The sequence below is a fragment of the Harpia harpyja genome, chromosome 14 (genome assembly GCF_026419915.1).
Source record: "Harpia harpyja isolate bHarHar1 chromosome 14, bHarHar1 primary haplotype, whole genome shotgun sequence".
Lineage (NCBI taxonomy): Eukaryota > Metazoa > Chordata > Aves > Accipitriformes > Accipitridae > Harpia > Harpia harpyja.
The window spans coordinates 8,054,438-8,063,370 of NC_068953.1; the positions used below are offsets into that span (position 1 = coordinate 8,054,438).

At 42.5% G+C, this 8,933-nt stretch overlaps 1 protein-coding gene and 1 long non-coding RNA gene across 2 annotated transcripts in view; one reads left to right on the forward strand and one right to left on the reverse strand.

Moving 5' to 3' along the window:
- Positions 1 to 4,506, reverse strand: part of GRB2 (growth factor receptor bound protein 2) — a 53,595-nt gene extending 49,089 nt beyond the window's left edge. Inside the window, exon 1 of the mRNA XM_052809046.1 lies at positions 4,362 to 4,506. The gene's annotated coding sequence lies outside the window, so the exon portion shown is untranslated. The remainder of the gene's footprint in view (positions 1 to 4,361) is intronic.
- A 169-nt stretch (positions 4,507 to 4,675) lies between these two features.
- LOC128151519 (uncharacterized) lies at positions 4,676 to 8,574 on the forward strand. Its single transcript, XR_008238398.1, has 2 exons — positions 4,676 to 5,665; positions 7,547 to 8,574. It is a non-coding gene; the product is annotated as an uncharacterized LOC128151519 (long non-coding RNA).
- The last annotated feature ends 359 nt before the right edge of the window (positions 8,575 to 8,933 follow it).

An 8,933-nucleotide genomic window follows, 5' to 3' on the forward strand; every position in this document is an offset into this window, starting at 1 on the left:
AACACATTAAAAAATCTTCATAAGCACAGCATGAAAATCAGCAAGTTTGCATATCTCTTATGGGCCCAGAGAAGAAATCACATCAGACCTGGCAAGGCATATAGAGACACACTGAAACCATTGAAAAGGGTTAAATCTTGATCTCAGGTTAGAATAGGAAGGATTTAATCTAACTCCAACCACATTTGACAGCAGAGAAGGTAAGGGATCAGAAAAAAAGTCAAGTAAGGTAAATTAAAAACCATCACGAATACCCTTCCGAAGAACCAGCAGAGAGCTGGTACTTGTCAATGACAATTCAAGACAGAAGAGATGTGACAAACACCAGTGAACCCACGCACCTGCTAATTCAGTCTCTGTGGTTATGGCCCAGAAAGAGCCTGGCTATATGCAAAGGCAGCAGATGGCAATAGTATTTTCCCATTTCGGAGAAAAACCTGCCTTACATAAATGCAGTTCCAGCAATTAACGTGCTTATATTCCATGAGTCCCATGTTTGCCCAACCTTCAGCTCCCCATAAAGAATAATGAAGCTCCAGGCAAACACCCAAACTGAGATTTCTATCACAGGGAAACTGGTAGAATGAGAAGAGGTATTTAGAGGATTTACCTTGATCAAAAAAAGACCAGCTTAGTGAAGTCCCCATGTGGACAAGGCTCACAGTTTTCTTTGGTACTCCTACACAGCACTACTGAAACGTCAGTCAGACTGACAAAGCTGTCAACAGCCACGAAGATCACAACTGAAAAACCTGCCCGTGCTACTGCAGCTATTGGAAATAAATATACTGGATCCGAGCTTTGACCAACACACATAATTAAAACCAAAAAGCGTATCATCTTAGCTACATTTTGATGATTCTAAAATACGGAATTGTAGTTTCAATGCTGATGAAAAAGCAACTGTCTTTCTGATGTCAGTCTTCCACACCATACTAGCATACTCATACAAACAGCAACAGTAACTTCCCTTTGCCAGGAACATTCTCCCTTTGCCCACCTCTATTGTGTTTGGTTCACCATCTCCTCGTCTTTCTTAACCTGGTCTCTTTGGGTTTTTTTTAAACTGATGGTATTTATAATTTTCTGCTATTATAGCAATATTAAGGAGCAACACGAATGATTGCATATGAAGCAATGGAAAATGCAAATATTTGTTCAAGCATACTGTCTACATGTCCTGTACCTTTCATGGTAAATATCATTGGTTTCTATTCCTTCTTAAAGGATAAATATTACTGGCAGCAACATTTTGGTAGCACAATGCTACATTTGAAGATGCGTATCATTCACTATATGGGCATGCAAACACCATCAGCTAAGGGAACACTGCTTGAAAACCCTAAGTTCCAAACCTAAGAACCTAACAGCAAGTTGCACAACTTAAAGAATATGTTAGTGGCTAAAGACACATTTAAAGAAAGAAATTACTGCCAATTGGTAAATGTTCCTTTCTTCGGCATACACAAGTATTACTACCTAGTACTGCATTAGCATCAAAGAATGTTTTTTTTAACTGAAGGAGTTAATACACAACTTTCTTAGAGAAACTGATGCAGTATTTCCAAGAACTATACTGGCATTTCCCTGAGCTTAGCAATAGTACAACGTTGGGAAATTTTCCAGCACAGTTCAAGATGAAAGAGATTCATCACGCAATTTTCTTTAAACATGCATTCGTATTACTACCACCATCGTATATCAGCATATAAAGGAGCAATGTTTCTAGCTAATGATACTAACAACAGCTGCAGTGTAGAACAAAAGTTTAACCATCATGACCCTAGGCAAAAGTATAGCTGAAGTTTAGGCATGGAAGTTACACGTAAGTTAGGGAAAAGCTTTGAAAAGCATTAAACCCAGATACTTACACAGCAAATGTCAGAAAAGGTAAACTTGGAACATCAATTCCCTTAAAGTCACTTAGAAAGCATTTGCTATTCACTAATCTTATTAAATAAGTTCTTATAGACAGTCAGCCACATAATTACTAAAATACAGACAAACCATCTGCACAACAAGGGAGAAAATAAGGTTACTGGGGAAGTAGCTTGTGCTAGGTCTCTGCCCACTAAGAGCACATCTGTAGGTATTTGCTTTAGGCAGACACCACCAAAACAGGACACGCTGCAAATACTATAATGCGCCCCAGCTCCACAGACTTCAAACGGAATAAGATAGGTATGAATGAATAACAGTCAAAATATGGACACAATGAATACATATTACACGAATTATCAGATTATCTTACCAGAGAAATGACTAAGATTTCTCAGAATATCAATACGTTTTTCACCTCTTGCCTTACTGTGATTTGGGGCAAGATACTTCTCTTGCTCTTAAATCTGGGAGGGGGGAGAGGAAGAAAAGGCAGCAGATGCAGCTAACAGTAAATTCTTATTAGCAATACAGTGCTGCAGCTCAGAATGGAATATAAGTAAGTAATTATAAATACAAACCTCCCTGTCGTAGCCAACAGGAAACAATTCTCACATTCTTTTCAATACATATTTCAAAAAACACACAGGCAAAGGTAGGGTTTTTATATTGCTCTTACAAACAGCATTTTTTCTAGCAAGCAAGAGCTTTCTCATTGTTCACTTTCCACTCTTTTACTGTTCTTCTGCAAAGTGATATGGGCAGGAATAGAAGAACAGACACTTTAGAAAAGCCAAAGCGAGGGAAGAAAGAAGATACATTCAGTGGAAGATTTTGCAAAGAATCGGATCCTAAGCTTCATCAGCTGTTATAGGACAAAACATTACTGAGGGTGGTGGAAAGAAAAATGTGTGCATACATCATCTGGAAGACATGCAGAAATGCTAAGTGTCAGGCTCTAGACAAAAGAATAGAAAGAAAAAAATCATGAGGGCAGAACACTAATTCAAATTAGCCAAATAAGGAAGTATAACATAATAAACGAATGAGGTAAAATATAAATTAAATTATCAACATATAAAACCCAGAACATTCAGGGTCATAAATGATACTCATTATCTACTAGCTTAATACGTTTCAACTTCCTTAAGCACGTCTTGTCAGAGAACAACTCAAGATATCACTTACAAAACTAAGCTATAGCACAAAGCACAGATAATATTTATCAGGTCAAATTATTTTATCAGGTAATAGAAAACTTCACCTCTGCCAAAATGTATTTATTGCCACTTTTTTTTTTTCTTATTTTAAACTGTATAAAGCAACTTTAAATTTTACAAGCTTACCTGGCATTATGAAATACTTAAAACACTACATGACTTAATTCTCATAAGAGATGGTAATAATTGAAAGATCTTTTTTTGGCACAAATTCTCAATATCCAAAGTTTGCACAGAAATGGATTACAAACACCACCACTGTGTTTGAAGAAGATTAACAATCTGTGACCCTTCAAATGTTGGCCCTTGACCACAGGCATTTAGTAATTTTTAAAACAAGGAATGAACTTCCCTGAACACTATATTTATCTATGAATTGCTCTCCCAGTTATTAACTGTGCTACAGAATACTTTTCTCTTTAGGTTATAAAAGAGATGCCTGAGTCAGATGTTGTGGGAGTTAACAAGACTGCATCCTTGTCTTCTACAGATTATTTGAAACTACATTGGCAAGTTAAACCTTATGCCACAAAACCAACACTGAATGTCAAGCAGGAAGCTCAGAAGAGAAAGAAGAGGCTAAGAGAAAAATGTCTTTCGCTATCACAGAAATCCACGTTTGAAGTGTGACCCAAAAGGTCTTTGGAGAAAGAAAAGTATGGATGTTAACCTGCCTACAGGGTATTCACAACCTTTTAACCTTTGGAAGCGGCCTGAAGTTACAGAACTCTTCGGGGAATATTAAAAATCAGCCCCAAGAACTACCACCAGCCAACACTCCACAGACGTACGGCAAAGGGGAACGTGACCCATAGACCAAAACCCGTCCGGGGGAGCCGAGTGCGGGCAGCTGTACGGAGAGCTAGGGAGTCTCGCCTGGCAGATAACGCCTCTACAGCCCAGCACCTTATTCCAACCCCCACCCGCCCCGCGGCCAGCCCCGCTCCGCACAGCCCGCACCCCCGAGAAGCGCCCAGCGCCCCAGGAAGGCCGGGGCCCGCCGGGACGCAGGCCCGCAGCCCCGGGACAGCGCTGAGGCGACTCCCGGGGAGGACAGCGGGGAGAGGCGGAACACCCCTGGGGCCCAGGCCGCGGCACCGGGGGACGGCCGCCGCCGGGGCTTCTGCGTGTCCCGGTGGGCAGGGGAGCCGGGGCCCCGCCGGGAAGGGCCTTCCCCGCGCCGCACCGGGGCGCGGGCTGGGGAGGGGACGGGGGAGGTCGGCAGCCCGCCGCCCGCCCTCCATACACACCCCCTTGACTCACCGCGCAGCGCTGGGGGGCGCCGCCCCGCCCGAGGGTCCTCGCCGCCTGCCCGGCCTCACGCGGCCCGGCCGCCCCTCCAGCGCCGCCTCGGCTGCCGCTACGGCCCCGTCCCGCGGCCCCCCCCCGCCCGCCGCGCCGCCGCCTGCTCCGCCGCCGCCGTTCCCGCAGCAACTCTCGCGAGAGCGGCCCTGTCAGCCGCCCTACGCGATCGCGCCCCGCCCACCGCGGGAAAAGCGCCTGCGCGCTCGCCTCCCCGGGCGCAGGGCGGGCACTCCCTGCGCATGCGTAGCGGCACCCGCGGGGAAGTGGGGACGCTCGGGCCGGGGCTACCGGGCCCGCAGTTGCCGGGCAGCTGCCCCGAGGCCGGTCCGCCCCGGGCACCGCGCCCCACGGCCGGCCTCGCCGCGGGGTTTGCGTAGAAGCGAGCGGGGAGGAGAGGGGAGAGGGGAGAGGCAGCAGCGGAGGTACCGAGCCCTCCCGAGCGTCGCAGCAGTACGGGCCGTGCAACATTGAGACTATTAATCCCCCGGGGGAGGAGGCCATGAGTACAGGTATCCGGAGGTGAAACCACTCAGGGTTTGTGCAAAGTATTTGCCTAATTTATCCGTGGCTGCGCTTGTCTGTGAGATAGGGCAGCCTACCACATCATGGAGCTAGCAAGGATAAATTAATTCAGCAGCTACCTGTAGCTACCAGGGAAAACTCCACGCCAGCGTTAAAGCCAAGCTTGTCCACGCAGTGCTTCAGCGGGCACTGAGGGGTGTGGAACCGATCACCAACCTCTGAGAGCAAAGAATACAGCTGGTAGAGCCATTACTTGATAACTAACATCCCTTCCGAGCACTGATTAAAGAATCCACACTGCAGGAAAAAAAACCACAACAGTGTGATCACACATTGCAATTAAAGCATGCACAGAGGGCAAAATTCAGATTGCACAGGCGACTAATTCCAGGGTTTAACTATATGACCCTCCTAACATTCTTTTAGCTTGAAAAGACTCTAATTACAACATACAGTAAAACAGTTGCTTAGGTAAACAATTCCTCGATAAAGCTGCTGAATAAAAAAAGTTTTCCACTGGCTCTGGAAAGATAGTTTCTGAACTAGAGGCTTTCTACAACATACTCTACTCCCCAGAAAGGATGAGCCAACTATAGGGGTTACTTTTTTTTTTTGATAGGTTGCTCCCCACTTTCCCACCCCCAAAAAGATGCTGAGATTGGGAACGTGGGGTCTGAGCACAGCATGTACCACAGTATCAAGACATAGGATGCAGAGTTCGCATTTGGGCTTATGTAAATGTAGGATTATTCTGGACCAAGGTCTGGGTTCAAGACCACATCTAATTTAGGCATAGATAACCAATATTTTGTTTTATGAGATGCATATTTTTAGCCTCCAATTAAGCCCACTTTCTTTTTTTAAGTAAACCACCACACTGGTTGATCTCCCCAGCTGTATTCTGCAGGGGGGTGTCATGGTTTCATCCATACCAAGATTAGAATAACATCAGAATATATACTGCTACCTCATACAATTTGGCTTACAAACCACGTTCAGCAAACATTGCCTGCTGACATTCTCATTCTAAATGCTTAAGCAGCTTGATAAAGATTCCCAAGAGGTTATTTTTGGATTAAATTTGTGGTTTAAACCCTTAGCAAGATCATTTTCTCCTAATAGCATTGTACTTCAGGGGTTTTAACTATTCCCAGATTTGGGTGTTGGGGGAAGGTATGAATTCTCCCAATACTTCATTCAAAAATTGGAAAGGGTGGAGAAAAAGAGCTATAGGAGTTGAGGATGTTACAAATGTTGCAGATGTTCTTTCTGAGGACGCAGAAGTGATTCATCTAGGATGACACAAAGATTGATGAAATCAGAGCTAGATTCCAGGATCCCTCAAGTCCCCAGTACTTGTTGCCAGAACAGGCTTACAGAATCTCTGGTTTCATGTATGACCTCAAATTGAAGATTTAGAAGTTCTTAGTAAGCCTTCTATAAGTTAAATAACATCTTCTCAGAAAAGTTATAGTAGCTACTTTTAGCTGGACTTGAAAAGCCAGATATGGCTAACAGCTGCTAGTTGAATGATAGCTACTTTAAGAGGCTGCAGCTGCCTGACTTTAAAAGGGCAGTCCTAGAAAATCAAACAAGCAACAAATTTTAGAAATAGCAGAGATCAAAGTGTTATAGAAAGATATTCCTGATAAAGGAGTTGCTGAGATATAGTTACTTGCAAACCAATTAATGTAGAATGTTCCCCCAGCTTGCAAACAAGTTAATGCTTTAGAAAAATACATAACTTACTGTGCAAATACAGTGCAGCTTCCACTACAGCAAAAGCTGAAATCCTGGCATAGCTGTAAGCAAGGGTGAAAAAGGCAACAGAGACATTGTTTTGCTAGAGGATCAATTTCAAATGTTTTTTTGTAGTCTAGGAATAGCTTGAATTTTCTATGACAGTTTGTGGTGATAAAATATAATCTAAGATTAGCTCTAAGTATTTTAAGAAGTACTAAGGGTAAGAAAAATCTTGGTGTCTGACATTTCTTTTGGATACCTTTTTAAACTTCTCAGAGCAGTCTGGGGAAATAAATTCATGGGTTTTGCTATGAATAGATCAGAAGCATATCTGTTAAAAAGTGTTAGTGCTGTGTAAGCAGCCTCTCAAGGTTTAAAATTGCTGCTTGAAATATTCATATTAATTCTGTGTTACTGACTAAAGACAATAGTTACTGATGACAAAGTTTAACATTAGTAACAGCAGTTCCATTAGTGTAAACGTTACTGAAGACAAACCATAGTGATAATACATGCCTTATCTTGACACTGTCTTTAAACTATACTCCATTAACATCTGTGTCCTTGCATTGGAATCTAATTATTGTGGAAACTTTTACATTATTAGGACTCAGAATTCCCACTGTATATCATCTAAAGATTAACTTTTTCTACTCTTGTCACAGCAAATGCATGAACTTGGCGTATGTTGTTATAACATACTGCTTCTCCAGTCAAGCAACTCTGGCATGTATTAAGAGATACTATGTACATGTTCCTAATTTTTTGTCACCATCTTAGTGCTACTGTATGCAGTAAATGTACTTCCTTGTAGGGCTGATGCAAGAAACTAAATGCTAACCAGGAAGATATTCTCGACTGTTTCTTTTCATTCAAAGGAATAAAGAAGTGACCTCTCACTCCCACTTGCTGAGAGCATCAACATACACAGCTTCAAAGGTGGTTTTGAAAACTGTCAGAGCTTAAATTGGAGCCCAGGGGCCTCTGCCTCAAACAAAAGAGCAACTAGGAACTATTGGGAGAGCTATTGAACTTCGAGAGGGTTCATAGTCAGAAAATATTTGCTCTAGCTTTGATTCATATCTGTTCTCTCTATTGGCAAACATGAGTTAAAAGCTTGTGAACTGACACAGTAATGAAAGAATGAGCTAGTGTGGTCTCATATGTTCTGTGTGCATTGTCAGCAAATTTAACTACAGCAAAAATCTTTCTGGTGATAATGCAAGACACAGAAAGAGCCCAGAAAGCAATGACATCTCAGGTGGAGCAGAGGCTGCAACAAGAAAAATCCAAGCCTGAGTGGAGAACAAAAGTGATCATTAATTTGTAGATGTTAACATGATGCAAAGTTTTGAGGCCAAATTCTTTAAGGCTTCTAATCAATCAAGAGGAAAAATCTAACATCTGAGTACTTTAGGTACTCTCAGTATCAAAGATAAAACAGGGTGGGTGTAATTCCCTTGAGCATGAGTAGGAACTGCTTGGTGGTTGCTGGAATCTGATGTCACATCCCAGCTCTAACAGAAGGAACCTCTGGCCTTGAGTAAGCCCTTGCTTCATCAGCACTGGTGTTTCACAGGCAGATCACCTTCTTGACAAACTTCTGAAATGTAAGCAATTTCTTTACAACGATGTGGCTTAACCCTACGTTCCACGTGCTTCAGCCTCTGTGTCTGCTGAACCACAGGCTGAGGAAGCTTTCCTGCTAAAGCTCTCCAAGATGTCTCACTGCATCCTTTCTGTAGTTTTCATATTTGTTCCTAAGCCCATTCTCCTCAGACATGATAATCTGCAATCATCATGAACTACAATACACAACTGCCAATTTAAGAATTTTGTATCTGTTGCAATTTTTTTTTTAAATGGCATCTGGCACAATAATTGTAATAAAATACATTGCTAATATGCACCTTTCTTCCTCTGACGCACTTCCTCATTTCAAAGAATTGTTGTGATCTAGGTTTTTTTTGTTGTTGTTTTTTTTGGTTTTTTTTTAAGCAAACCACTGACTGGCTCAACATATCTGAAGGTGCTCAAAATTTCACATTGTGATTCTAGCTTATATTGCTGCAGTTCACATAGCATAACACTATATGTGTTATCCAAGTTGTATATAAGCAACCTGATGTACGAACCAAGACAGAAAGCTTCCTCCCATAGAAAACAATTCAGACAATCTGCTATGGGGAATGTAGAATAGATGTAGATAACTCAAGATAGCCCTGATCAATTTTCTTGGAAGCTGAAAATTTAATGCCATAAGAC